Source organism: Mustela lutreola, chromosome 13 (genome assembly GCF_030435805.1).
Source record: "Mustela lutreola isolate mMusLut2 chromosome 13, mMusLut2.pri, whole genome shotgun sequence".
NCBI lineage: Eukaryota > Metazoa > Chordata > Mammalia > Carnivora > Mustelidae > Mustela > Mustela lutreola.
The window spans coordinates 59,642,283-59,657,563 of NC_081302.1; the positions used below are offsets into that span (position 1 = coordinate 59,642,283).

The 15,281-nt window shown below is 38.3% G+C and overlaps 1 long non-coding RNA gene across 1 annotated transcript; it reads right to left on the reverse strand.

The window, feature by feature from the left end:
- Nucleotides 1–5,778: 5,778 nt before the first annotated feature.
- Nucleotides 5,779–14,704, reverse strand: LOC131813950 (uncharacterized). The gene is made up of 3 exons (XR_009347054.1): nt 12,326–14,704; nt 10,137–10,170; nt 5,779–9,007 (listed from the first exon to the last, which is right to left on the reverse strand). It is a non-coding gene; the product is annotated as an uncharacterized LOC131813950 (long non-coding RNA).
- Between the last annotated feature and the right edge of the window lie 577 nt (nt 14,705–15,281).

A 15,281-nucleotide genomic window follows, 5' to 3' on the forward strand; every position in this document is an offset into this window, starting at 1 on the left:
GTGTAGAAGTCAAGAAGAGGTAAATGCTTTGTATAAACAGAGGAAATGTATTTGAAGTGGAAGAGAAAGACAAATCTTGTGTCAAACTCCAGATCCATCAAAGATGGAGCAGTATAGGGAAGGAGTATTAGAGAGATCTCTTTTACTGGGGAGTCAAGGGGGGGATGCCAGAGAACGGATATGTTAAGGGAGAGTCCCACAAACGTTTTATTTTGAAAAATAGCAAAACTTTAGAAAAGTTGCAAGAATCGCACAACAAACACTGGTGTACCCCTTACTTATACATATACATGTATACAGAGGGACAGAGAGTATACTTTTTTTTTTTTTAAAGATTTTACTTATTTATTTGACACAGAGAGAGAGATCACAAGCAGGCAGAGAGGCAGGCAGAAAGAGGAGGATGCAGGCTCCCTGCTGAGCAGAAAGCCTGATGCGGGGCTCGATCCCAGGACCCTGGGATCATGACCTGAGCCGAAAGCAGAGGCTTTAACCCACTGAGCCACCCACGTGCCCCAGAGAGTATACTTTTATGAAAGTGTATTGACATTTTGTATATAGATAGGCAGATTAGAAAAAGCAGATACAGAGAGAAATGTGTGTGTGTGTGTGTGTGTGTGTGTGTGTGTGTGTGTGTATTTTTTTTTTTTCCTGAACCATGTGAAAGTTGTTTGTAGGCATTGTGAAACTCTATTGCTAAATACTTCAATATGTGTCTCCTGAGAATAAGGCCATTCTCCTATAGGACCACAATACAACTATCCCGCTCAGGAACTTAAGCTGGATATAATACAATATCTAATACTTAGTGCATCTTCAAATTTCCCCCACTGTCCCAGTGATATCCTTATAAATCTCCAGTTTAAGGGGGATTTTAAAATTCTTTTCTGTGTTCAACATAAATGCCTTTTCCATTTTCCCCGCAAAATCATCAGAAACAACCACATTTTTTGTCAGTAATTATGGGGGGAACTTACAGATGTCCAATGTCCAGATTGGCAGGGAGTGAAAATAGAAATAATAGCAGCTGCCAGAGGAAAGGTTGGTTGGCATGGATTACCTCTGAGCCAGCTATTTGGAGGAGAAGAATGTTGGAGAGACAGTAAGTAACAGAGACAGACTGAAGCCATCTAGACTGTTCCTAGGATGCTGCCCCTTTTCCTCCCACCCATGTTTTGAATCTGTCCTCTCTTAGTTGTTAGTATGCTTCTCAGATCCTACCATGTACCTTCAGCTTGCTCTCATAGGTCTTTAAAAACAATAGATTCAGAGTACCTGGGTGGCTCAGTGGGTTCAAACATCTGCCTTTGGCTCAGGTAATGATCCCAGGGTCCTGGGATCGAGCCCCGCATCGGGCTCTCTGCTCAGCGGGGAGCCTGCTTCCTCCTCTCTCTCTGCCTGCCTCTCTGCTGACTTGTAATCTGTCAAATAAATAAATAAAATCTTAAAACAACACACAATAGATTCTATTTTTAGAGAAGTTCTACATTTACAGAGGAATTGAGAAAATAGCAAAGAGCTCCCATGTATCCCCTCTCCCTCTGCACACAATTTCCCCTATTAATTAACATCTTGGGAGGGGCTGGGTGATTCAGTCAGTTAAGTGTCTACCTTCAGCTTAGGTCATGATCCTGGATCCCAAGATTGACCCCTGCATTATGCTCTGTTCTCAGCGGGGAGCCTGACTCCTCCCTCTGCTCTCCACTGTTTGTGCTCTCTCACTCTCTCTCTCAAAAAACAAAAAACAAAAAACGAAAAACAAAACTTACATTAGTATAGTATGATACACCAGTATTCACACGTTAGGATTAATGAGGGCCATACTTTATTTTGATTTCCATAGTTTCGTGTTCTTTTTTAAGATTTTATTTATTTATTTATTTGTTTGTTTGTTTGAGAGACACAGCGAGAGAGGGAACACAGTAGGGGGAGTGGGAGAGGGAGAAGCAGGCTTCCTGCTGAGCAGGCAGCCTGATGTGGGACTCCATCCCAGGACCCTGCAATCATGACCCAATCTGAAGGCAGATACTTAACCGACTGAACAACCCAGGCACCCCAGATTTCCATAGTTTTTAACCTAATGTCCTTTCTGTTCCAAGATCCCATCCAGGAATCAAAGTTACATTTAGTTGTTATTTCTCCTTAGACTGACGGTTTCTCAGACTTTCCTTGTTTTGTTTTTTCCTTTTTTTTTTTTTTAAATGTTTATTTGACAGAGAGAGACACAGCAAGAGAGGGAACACAAGCAAGGGCAGAGGGAGAGGGAGAACCAGGCTTCCCCACTGAGCAGGGAGCCCCATGCAGGCTCCATACCAGGACCCTGGGATGGTGACCTGAGTCCAAGGCAGAGGACTTAACGACTGAGCCACCCAGGTGCCCTCAGACTTTTCTTGTTTTTTATGTCTTTGACAGTTTTGAACTCCTAGGTTTTTTGATAATTTAATCTCCCCGACAATGCTTGGCAGTGCACCACAACAAATATTATGTTGAATTAGGTAAAATCTCTGATAATTGGTGAAGATCAAATCGTGTTTGAAGTGGCTGTATGATAAAGATGATAAAGTTATTTTAGCAGCCTTGTTTGTTTTGGGTCATATTATGACTACTTATTGATTATATATGGCATATAGAGTTCACAGCATTCATTGGGTTGGATGGTCTTCTTTGGGTGGATTGAGTCAATGAAGATCCAAGCGCAAAGATCTTCTGAGAGAGAACCATGCAGAAGGTGCCTTTTCCTCTGGAAACGTGTGTTGTTACAGACTACACATGGCAGATATTTTATGCTTTTCTTTATCTTTGTAAGAATCATGGGGTAATTTTCCTTGAGACATATGCTATCCTTTACCAAGAAAGTATTTCTCTTATCCTTAAATTTTTAAAAAATCAAAGTATAATTTATATATGGTGATAGGGCAGGGATACCAGAAGGCAGGGATTAAAGGGGACCACCTTAAGAATATGTGTATCATATACGTCAACCATAAACAAATGAGTTTTGGTTGCTTCTCATCTTTACCAATATTTGCTGTTGCCATCTATTTAATTTTAGCCATTCCAGTTGTTGTAGAATATGCCGGTGTGGATTATTTTTATTTTATTTTGTGAGTATAGTTGACACAATGTTAGTTTCAGGCATACAACATAGTGATTTGACAAGTTTGTATGTTATGCTCTGCTCACCACAAATGCTGTCATCTGTCACCACAAAATGCTGTTACAATATCACTTACTATATTCCCTATGCTATGCCTTTTATTCCCATTGTGGTTTTAATTTGCACTTCTTTAACGTCTAATGATACCAAACATTTCTCCATGAGCTTTTTGGCCAATCATACATCTTCTTTTGCGAAATGCCTTTTCCTTGTATTTTGCCCATTTAAAAGATTGTGTTGTTTGTCTTTTTATTATTGAGTTGGAGGAGTTCCTTATATATTTTGGATAAAGGTCCTTTGATAGCTATATGTATTATAAATATTTTCTCTCTGTCTACATCTTGCTTAGGTTTTTCTTTTCCTTAGCAGTGTCCTTTGATGAGCAGATAGTTTTAACTTTGATGAAGTTTAATTCACCAGTTTTTCTGTGATGCTTAGTGCTGTGCTGGTAAGAATGTTCCTCTCTCAGTAATTGATAAAATGAGTAAATGGTACATTTTTAACATAAGTTGTGATCCAAAGAAGAAATCACAAGGGAAATAAAATACCTTGAACTGAATGTTAATAAAAATACACCATATTAAACCATCTTATATTTGTGAGATACAGCAGCTGAATCATTGCATAGAAGGGAACTTATAGTCTAAAATGCTTACAATTCAAAATAAATTGTTGATGCTTCTACCTTACAAAGCAAAAGGAAAAAAAGAAAAGTAAATTAATCCAAAGGAAGTTTAAAAAATATGAAAAATCAATAAAATAGAAAGTGTATCAACCAATTAGTTCAGGGAAAATTGGTATAGCCAAAATTTGGTTCTTATAAAAGAACTATGGAGGCAATAAAGCTCTATTTAGACTGATCAAGAAAAAAAATGAAAAAAATTAATAAAATTTTAAATGAGTAAAAAATTCATTGATATAATACATTGATATAATAATAATATATTATCCTGGAGAGAAAAAAACCACATTATTACCTCAATAGATACAGAAAAAGCATCTGACTAAATCTATTGCCCTTTCATGACAAAAATACTCAACAAATTAGGAATAGAAAGAAAATTCCTCAACCTGATATGGGCTTCTGTGAAAATTCCCCCAGAGAACATGACACTTACCGATAAAAGACTGGATGTGTTCTACTAAGGAACAGAAACAAGACAATGGTGTTTGTTCTCACCACTTCTATTAAACATTGTATTGAAGTTTCTAAACTGGGACTTTAGGCAAGAAAATAAAATAAAAGTCATCCAGATTGGAAAGGAAGAAATAAAATAATCTCTATTTCAAATGATATGATCTTGTATATTTAAAAAAATAGCCCTAGGAAATTCATTAAAAACAATGAACAATCTAAAAATAAAATAAGGAAAACAAGTCCATTTGCAATATATAAAAAGAATAAAATCCTTATAAATAAATTTAACTAGATAAGTATAATATTTAAATATTTTAAGAACTGTAAGACATTGCTTAAAGAAAATAAAAGGGGTGCCTGGGTGGCTCAGTCATTAAGTATCTGCCTTAGGCTCAGGTCACGATCCCAGGGTCCTGGGATGGAGCCCCACATCAGGCTCCCTGCTCAGCGGGAAGCCTGCTTCTCCTTCTCCCACTCCCCTTGCTTGTGTTCCCTCTCTTGCTGTGTCTCTGTCTGTCAAACAAATAAGCAAAATCTTAAAAAAAAAGAAAGAAAGAAAATTAAGAAGGTTCATTAAATGTAAAGACATTTCATGTTTATGTGTCATATGATTATGGCAAAGTTAAGATGGAAATACTACCCAAATAGACCTACATATCAAAGCAATCTCTATTAATATCTCAACTGGCTTTTTTTGCAGACTGAAACTGACAAGCAGATCTAAAATTTATATGTAAATGAAGTTTCAGAATCATCAAAGAATTCTTGAAAAATAAAGAACAAAGTTGGAGCATTCACACTTTCCTACTTTAAAACTTACGGCAGAACTATAGTAATCAAGATACTGTGGTACTGACAGGGATAAACATTTAGATCAGTGGAACAGAACTGAGAGTCCTGAAATAAACCCTCACATTTCTGGTCAGTTGATTTTCAACAAGGGTGCCGAGACAAAATCAATAGAGAAAAACAAAACAAAACATTATTTTCCACAAATGGTGCTGTGGCAGCTAGTATCCATATACAGAATAATGAAGTTGGACCCCTACCTCTTTCCTAGCTAGATAAAAACTAGCTCCTTTGGATCAAAGACCTAAGTGTAAGAACTAAACTACAAAACTCTCAAAGCAAAACAGGATAAAACGTTATGATCTTGCATAGGCCTTGACTATTTTCTTCACTATGCCACCACAATACAAGCTACAAAACGAAATTAAACTTTTGTGCTATAAGAAACACAGTCAATAGAGTAGAAAGAGAATTTATAGAATAGGAAAAAATGTTTGTGAATCATATATCTAGAACACATGAAGAATACTTACAATTAAAGGAAGAGGTAAAGAACTTGAACAGACGAATAACCAGCAAAGAAATTGACTCCAAAATAAAAAATCTCCCAGCAAGCAGAAGTCCAGGACCATATGGCTTCACAGATGAGTTCCACCAAATATTTAAAGAAGAATTAATACCTATGCTCCTCAAACTGTTCCAAAAAACAGAAATGGAAGGACAACTTCCAAACTCATTCTATGAGACCTGCATTACCCTGATACCAAAACCAGATAAACACTCCACTAAAAAAGAGAAGAGAACTACAGACCAATATCTCTGAAGAACATGGATCAAAAATTCTCAATAAAATGCCAGCAAACAGGGGGTGCCTGGGTGGCTCAGTGGGTTAAACCGCTGCCTTTGGCTCGGGTCATGATCTCAGGGTCCTGGGATCGAGTCCCGCATCGGGCTCTCTGCTCAGCAGGGAGCCTGCTTCCCTCTCTCTCTCTCTGCCTGCCTCTCCGACTACTTGTGATTTCTCTCTGTAAATAAATAAATAAAATCTTAAAAAAAATACCAGCAAACTGAATCCAACAGTATCTTAAAAGAGTCATTCACCAAGATCATGTGGGATTTATTTCTGGGCTTCAAGGGTGGTTTAATATTCAGAAATCAATCAACTTGATACACCACATTAACCAAAGAAAGGATAAGAACCATATGATCCTTTCAATAGATGCAAAAGAAAAAAAAAAAAAAAAAAGCATTTGACCAAGTACAACATTCATTCATGATAAAAACCCTTAACAGAGTAGGGTTAGAGGGAACATACCTCAACCTAATAAAGGCCATATATGAAAAACCCACAGCTAACATCCTCAATGAGGAAAAACTGAGAGCTTTTCCTTTATGGTGAGGAATGAGATGGGGAGGTCCACTTATCACCACTGTTATTTGTTATTTAACAGAGTGCTGGGAGTCCTAGGTACTCTAACTTGATTTTGAAATAGAACAGACGAATTTGCATGGTGTTTGCATGGCAATTTATGTCCATCACTTTAATTTAGCCGTGTCTTCGTATTTAAAGTAAATCTCTTATAAATAGCATATTATTATGTCTTGCTTTTTTTAGTACTGCCTTTCAACTGAAGTGTATTTTCTTTTCAGTTATATCTGCTTCCAGTTTCTTGGAGGTTAGTTACTATAGTGATTATAATATGCAGATCTAATGAATTGATATTAAGCAACTTTACATACAACATAAGAACCTCACAATAGTGATTGTATACATTTTTAAATTATAGATCATATCATTTTTTTATTACCGAACACCATACATAGTACAATTTTACAAACCTAATTTATTGTGTGAAAATAAAATTAATGAGGGGAAACTATCTTTGCATTATTCATCCTTTGCAACCATTTTCTATATGTGTATGCACTTCACTGCTCCTTCTGTGAACCTGCCATCACTCAGTATGAAATACAATTAATTGCTTAGTCTCGAGGGAGCATCTTTCAAGAGGTAATATAAGTGACCATTATCGCAGAACAAGCTTCTGAGAAGAACAAAGAGAATTTAGATCCCCTTGTCAACATTTTTCCTCATGGAAGTTGAATCCCACACATTTCTGGGTTGTTCATGTGTAAGTACTGGCAGGTCCCGCAGCATCTCATTAGTCTTTTTCCAAAAGAAAAACTCCAGGGCAGGAGGTGAGACATAATATTGTTTGGTTATAAGGTGAGCTAACCATCCAGTTGTGCTAATGTGAAGTCTCTTGCCATAGCAGAACAGCCCACCAGGTGTTGGCTGTCACACGTTGGCTGGGACAAAACAAATGGCTACTAGTCCTGAGGCTGATGAGGCCAAGAGCATTAGAGTACAATGTTTGATAAAATGCATCTTTTTCACCACTCATTTTCATTCATGCTTCCCATTATATTCACCCGTATACTGCAATAGAAGCACCGATTTTTGTGAGTAGATCATTCCTTCACTTCCTCCCTCAGGGGGAAAGAACAAGTTCATTTCGTCACAGAGTCCTGTTCAAGATGATATCCAGCCACCATCTCTGGAAAGACTTAAGGCAAGAAGGTTAATGACACAAGGTAAAGTCCCTGCTGGTGAAGATAATAAGGTCATAATTGAAAGTCTTCATGTCTCTCTCCTCTACTCTTTTGTGCCCTCATGTCAGTCTATCACTGGCCAGTGTCTGTCAGCGGCGGGGAGGGGGGGTAGGGATGGGGGTCGATGTCATAGATGAGGCAGCTTTTTGGCTAAGGACAGTTCTCAGTCAATACTCACAACAGCTGGGGGATGAGTGTGTGAGTAGGTAAAGGACATTTAAGCAAAGCACCAACAGCACTCATCCACTAAAAGGGGTTAATCCTACCTCTATTCTTTTTTCCTTGCCCCCTTATATTCTAGTTGCTGGGGAACATAGTACTATATATTAACTGTTGGTTCAGGGCATATACCATATTGTGGAGGGCATTCCTCAACTTTGCACTGTCTGGAGTATTTTGTTATGGGACAAAATCTGGCTAATACAGATGAGTTACGAGGTTAAGACCATTGGCTCCTGTGTTTGTTGTTTCCTCTCTTTTGTCATAAAAGATATTCTCTGGTCTGAGCCATTATTGTGAGAGAAACCATGTCAAAATCTTAGGCTTCCATACATTCTTGAATATTGGTCCTGGCGCTGAGGACAAGGAAGGCAAATTCATGACTAGGTTAGGTACCAGTTCTGATAAGGATGCATTACTGCCTCCCCCAGGGTAGAAGTGTTCCAGTGTAATCAATCTGCTATCAAGTGGCCAACTGGTCTTCTCAAAGAGCAATGGCAATTAAAGGCTCAGTTTTGGTATCTGCAAGTGGCAAGTTGGGAATTCAGCAATGGCCATTAATCTAGCTAGATCAGAATTTTCTGGCCCATGCAATACTTCCATCACTGCCACCATGACGTCTCCATTCATAGATCCTCATGCTTGCTAGTTGATACCACAACACAAGTCATGTCGTTTACCTGGTGCCTGAGAATGCTCTCTTGGGAAATTAACATGAGACACAGAGATACTCTCATCTCCTCAGATCCATTCAAAATTTGTTTTCCAGACCAATCTGTCCCCAATATTTCAATCATTTTTTTTTTTTCAGGTCCTGAATCAATTAGCCAAGCCATTTCGCTCTGCCTAGAAGTTCCTGTATATCCATATCTATATCTTAGACAACTTCTTCCTAAGAAGTCAACAATCAAGGGTATTGCTCACACATCTTCCCAAGGGAAGATTTCCCACCATCACTGTACTGTGGGCACCAGGAGTGCATTTTTTTAATAACACTTACATCTTGTACCAAGCCAAGTGTAAACCAGGTCCAAGTTCTTTCCTTATCCATCTGTTGGTCTTAGAGAATCCCCTTAGGCCAAAGGACTGAACTGAGAGAGAAGTGTCAGTGCAAGAGAGGTTGGTGACATAAGAGTTTACATCATTTGTTTACACTTACTCATGACTTCTTAGTCCCTGCTTGCCTGATCCTGGATGTACCATATCCATTGTATAATGGGTTGATGCTGACAGACCTTATAGCTCAGAGAATAATAATCAGCTGGTGACAGGCTGCTTCTATTGCTTAGGCACTTTGTCTCCATTTGGGTCCTAGTAGAACAAACAGCTGATTTTTCAAAGAGAGGCTAATTCTCTGTTGCAGAAGGTTTCCTTGCTATAGAACCTTAGGTGTATACCACCTATTGGGGCTCGCTGGAGACTCTATGTGTTGCTTATTCACTACAAACACCTCTCATACCATTGGATCTGCTGAATCATACAGCTTAAGTAGCTGGCCAGCTTGTACTGCACTTGGATTTCTTTCCTTTTTCTTTTTTAAAGATTTATTTATTTATTTGAGAGAGAGTACATACACACAGAGGAGGAAGGAGAAGTAGGCTCCCCGCTGAGTAGGGGGTTCAGTGCAGGACTTGATCCCAGGACCCCCAGATCATGACTTTAGCTGAAGGCAGATGGTTAACCAATTGAGCCATCCAGGTGTCCCCAGCTTGGATTTCATTTAGAGATGTCTCCTAATTTGGCACCCACTTGCTGTCTAAGTCACCTGATAAATGGGCTGGGGATATATTCAAAAACCAAAGAAGTCCACTAAGTGAAGAGTCTCTCTCCTAGTGGCAGGAGGTGATATTTTTACATTAAAGGTGATGTTTCCTGTGTTCCCATAATTTTGGAATGCTAAAAATGTCATTGACGTGGCATGTCCTTGGATTGCCTTAGAGTCTATCTTCCATTCTTCATCATGCATGTTTTACAAGACCATTTAGACTAATATTCAAAGTGGAATCTACAGACTGCTGCTGGTTGGTTAACTCTTGGTTACTGGTTCTTGCAAGATGAATCATAAAATTGAAAATCTGTGTTTAGGACATTTTATAGCAATTGACATTGCTGTGACATCCAAGTACATGATCAGAAGCCTCATCTCATTAAGCAAGGTATTGATCATTTTAGCAACTGTCAAACTTGTGTGGTGATTCACATGTGCAGCAAGGTACTTACCAGTCAAATTCAGTGGTGATTTCCAAAAATACCGCTGCAAGACAGATTGGAAAAACAAACAAACAAACAAACAAAACTATGAGAAGCAATGATTTGGAGTACTTGGCCCTTTGTGCCCACTAGGACAGAGAACAGATGGGTTAAAATAGCCCTGAGGCAACTGCCTCTCTAAAGACAAAGTGCTTTTGATCCTTTCTAATGATAGAAATTCGGAAAAGCACATTAACCAGTTAATACCTATATACCAATGCCAAATCTATGTTGATCTGATCTAATGAAGAGACTACATGTAGTATGGAAGCTTCTACTGGGGCTTAATTTATGGTGGTCTACTATCACCTGCCACGATCCCATTTTTGTAAGGGTTAGATAGAAGAGTTGGTTGAATAGAGATATAAAAGAAACCACAAACTCTGCATCCTTTAAATATTTGATAGTGGTATAAGTCTTTGCATTTCTTCCTAAGATGCTGTCATGGTTCTGAATTACTAACCTGACTGAGGGTAATAGTGGCAGTTTTAATACCCTCTATATGGTCCATCCTACATAATGGCAATTGCTCCACAGGTCAGGGGACCAACATGAGGATTTTACCATCTGTTAAGGTCATCTGTCCTAATTATACAATCATTGATTTAACCACAGAATGTGTTCATAGACCTACTGGACTCACAATAAGTTGAAGTTGAGGCAAAACTTCACTGGTTTCCATTCTAATTAGAGAAATATGGTGGTGTCAGTGACAGTTTGGACACTGTATCTAACAATTCTTTTTTTTTTTTTAAGATTTTATTCATTTATTTGAGAGAGAGAGAGAGAGAGCGCTTGAGAGAGATCAGGAAGTGGGGGCGGGGGCACAGAGGGAGAAGCAAACTCCCCAATGAACAGGGAGCCTGATGCAGGACTCAATCCCAGGGCCCTGGGATCATGACTTGAGTCAAAGGCAGACACTTAACTGAGCCACCCAGGTGCCCTGTATCTAACAATCCTTGAAGACTCTGAGCATTTCCTTTTTTCCAGTGCACAGTTACCCTGGCTAATGGCCACACATCCTTTTGGAGAGCCACTTGCTTCAACAGTCTTTGCATGATTTACAGGCAAGAGAAGACTCTTTTCCTCTGGCAAAGTGGAGGTGCTGATTCCGGAGCCAGAGGGTTCAGGTTACTGATAGGTTGGAGCCAGTTCATACCAGCTTATAGGAGCCAATTGTGGGCATCACTTTTTAATTCTGTGTTCAGTGACATTATGTTGGTAGTCTGAAAGCGACTAAGGTGGGAGTGTTTATTCAATAGAAATTGGCTAATGCTACAAATCATGGTCCTTCCCTGCCAACCCCTCCCCTGAGAACTGGCTGCTAATCTTTTCCAGTATTCCACAGGTTCAGGGGAGAATTAGGAGATTCAATATTCTCAGACTCATCCATACAAATATCCCATCCTGGGTCTTAGATCACTTTGCTCCTTCAGGGACCAGATGTGGACATAGGAGACCTTGTAAATCTATGCATTTTGTTGCTTTTTCAGCTCTGCTGCCTTCACAATCAGATTCTGGGCCTGATTTTTAGTATAGTTTGCTCTAAGCTACAGGAAATCAGTCTCTTACTTATTTTTTTTATTGAAGTACAGTTAACACACAATATTACATTAGTTTCAAGTGTATGACATAGTGATTTGACAGTTCTATACATTATGCAATGCTCACCATAAATGTAGTTACCATCTGTCACCATTCAACATAATTACAACAATACTGACTATATTCCCTATGCTGTACTTTTCATCCCTGACTTATTTATTTCCTAACTGGAAAGTCCGTATCTCTTAATCCCCTTCACCTATGTTGCCATCACCCCACACCTCTCCCCTTGGGCAATAACTAGTTTGCTATCTATATTTATGAGTCTGTTTTTTTTTTTTGTTTTTTTTTTTTTTTTGTTTGTTTTGTGTTCTAGATTCCCAAAGAAAAAGGTTTCAGGGTTTTCTATGCTGTACAAAGAAAACCCTAAAGACCTCACCAAAAAAACTATTAGAACTGACAAATGAATTCAGTAAAATTATGGGACACAAAATTAATATACATAAATCTGTTGTTTCTATACACTAATAATGAACTAGCAGAAAGAGAAATTAACAAAACAATCCCATTTACAATTATATCGAAAAAAATAAAATACCTACGAATGAACTTACCAAAGAGGTGAAAGACTTGCTGCATCTGAGACACTGATGAAAGACACTGATGAAAGACCAAATAAACAATTGGAAAAGATGTACTATGCTCATGGATTGGAAGAATTAATATTGTTAAAATGTCCATGCTATCCAAAGCAATCTACAGATTTAATGTAATCTCTGTCAAAATACCAGTAGTATTTTTCACAGAATTAAAACAAATAATCTAAAATGTGTATGAACCTAGAAAAGACTTCAGATAGCCAAAGCAATCTTGAGAAAGAAGAACAAAGCTGGAGGTATCACAATCTCAGATTTCAAGCTACACTATAAAGCTATAGTAATGAAAATAATTTGGTACTGGCACAAAAATAGATCACTGGAACAGAACAGAAAGGCCAGTAATAAACCTATATGGTCAATTGCCTGTGCCATTTAATGGTCAATTAATCTACAATTTATATGGTCAATTAATCTACAACAAAGGAAGAAAGTATATACAATGGGTAAAAGTCTCTTTAATAAATGGTACTGGTAAAACTGAAAAGCTACATTCTCCCCTCGCCCCCCAAAAAAGGTTGAACTGAATCACCTTCTTAAACCATACTCAAAAATAAACTCAAGGGGCACCTGGGTGGCTCAGTGGGTTAAAGCCTCTGCCTTCGGCTCAGGTCATGATCCCAGGGTCCTGGGATTGAGACCCACATCTGGCTCTCTGCTCACCTGGGAGACTGCTTCCCTCCCTCTCTCTCTGTCTGCCTCTCTGCCTACTTGAGATCTCTGTCTGCCAAATAAATAAATAAAATCTTAAAAAAAAACCCCTCAAAATGCAGTAAAACCTAAATATAAGACCTGAAACTGTCAAACTCCGAGATGAAAATCATAGGTAGTAATCTCTTGGATAGTGGCCTTAGCAACATTTTTCTGGGTATGTCTCCCTGGGCAAGAAAGACAAAAGCAAAAATAATTTACATCAAAATTACAATCTTTTAAAAAAACTGCCAATGGAAGACTTCTGCCTTTCACAGCATGCCTTAAGGTGACAGTTGCCTGCCCTGAGGTATCATTTTCTTTTACAAAGGGTACATTTCCGGTAACAGAATCTACCCCAATCCCCAGAGTTATTATCCCCATACTGCTCAAGCATCACAGCCACGACACATTCCAATGTTCCACCTTCTACGTGCACGGCATCCTGATTAGCACAGGTGGGAAGCCTCAGTAGTTATGATCCCACTGTGTGGCCCCACTTACTACCTACATACCATGCTTTGTCTTTATTGCCATAAGACCAGTGATTAAGCCAACTCTAATATCCCATCCTGAATGTCTTCAGGACACTTTGGAGTCAAGTGTTTTAGCTTGGATTCTCTAGAAAATACAGACTGAATGCAATTTGAGAGAAATAGGAGTGAAGGTAAAGGGGAGTGGGCAGGGAAGGAGGCGAAACTAATACAATGATATCATTCCAAACTGGCACCACTTGGTATCAAGGCCATTTGATTGCTCAGCGTCATGGGTACATGCTAGGTATGAGGACACCCTAGCTAGCAGAACATATATAGATCTATTCTCAAGGACATGGCTGGCAGGTGAGCTATGCAGTTCTATAAGACTCCATTTAGAAAGGCATTGAGCTTGGTTTAATGTTCCACACTCACTATCTTGAAAATCTCAATAATTTGTGAAAAAGGGGCCTTGCATTTTCATTTTTCATTTTGCGACTAGCAAATTATGTTATCTGGCCCTGCTAATGTAAATTATAGTTTAGTAGGGGAACCAATCTATAGTCTCTCTCCTGAGGAATGTGAATTAGTGACATGGAGAGGGGATCATTGTGGCAGGAATTATAAAGAGATGAAAACTAACAATGTTCACAGAGGCAGGAAGTATGGGAGTCAGCTAGTGGATGGATGATAAGGTACAGGAGTGTAGCAGGAGGGACTCTTTATTTTTTAGTTTTTTGTCTCTTTTACTCCTCCCCTAAACTAATCAATAATCCTAAATAATTAAGGTAAACAAAATGGATCTCTGTTTCTTGAAATCTGAAAGAATCTAAGAGCATACACATATGGGGGTGATTTAAATCGTGGAAATAAAATACAGCAAATGGAGAAGAGAAGTGAGGACCTCTTAGACCAGTGTTATCTCACACTATCTGTGAAGGGCCTTTCCTTTCTTTTTAATTTCATGAATTGATACTTCTGAAAAATGAAACTTTTTTTTTTCCAATTTTATTTAATTTAACAGAGAGAGATCACAAGTAGGCAGAGAGGCAGGCAGAGAGAGAGGGGGAAGCAGGCTCCCTGCTAGGCAGAGAGCCCTATGTGGGGCTTGATCCCAGGACCCTGGGATCATGACCTTAGCTGAAAGCAGAGGCTTTAACCCACTGAGCCACCCAGGTGCTCCTGAAAAATGAAACTTTTAAAAATACTTTAAAATGAAATGAAAATTAGAAAGGCACACCAATTACAGACTCACATTTTAAGTATTTTAAACAGATACAAAATTACATTTCAAAAAACATAGAACAAAATATTACATAGCATTAAAGAAAAAACTACAAAAACTACTTTTTTCACTGTTAAGTGTGCATATAGGTGATTAATATAAAGAGTTACTAATACATGGTTAGTTTTTAAATAATCCCATAGTCAAAAATCAAAAAGCTGGTAGTGAAGGAGTAATTTCCCATATTAAATGCTATATTTAATATTTAAAATTTGTCGGTAGTTACAGATTTTAACACAAATGAAAATATTTCTTGCCTGTTAAATTATCTTAGCTAGGTTAGAGTGCCGACAATGCCTCTAGCAGGAGATACTGTCTATCTAAACTGTTTTTATGTTTTACTCAGTAACACTCATAGTAGAGAAATTAGTCTCTCCAGGATATGTTTAAGGGAATGGAAGTGATTGGAAGACAATTTCAGCAAGCTGAGGACATTCACTTTTAATTTTTATCCAAAATAGAA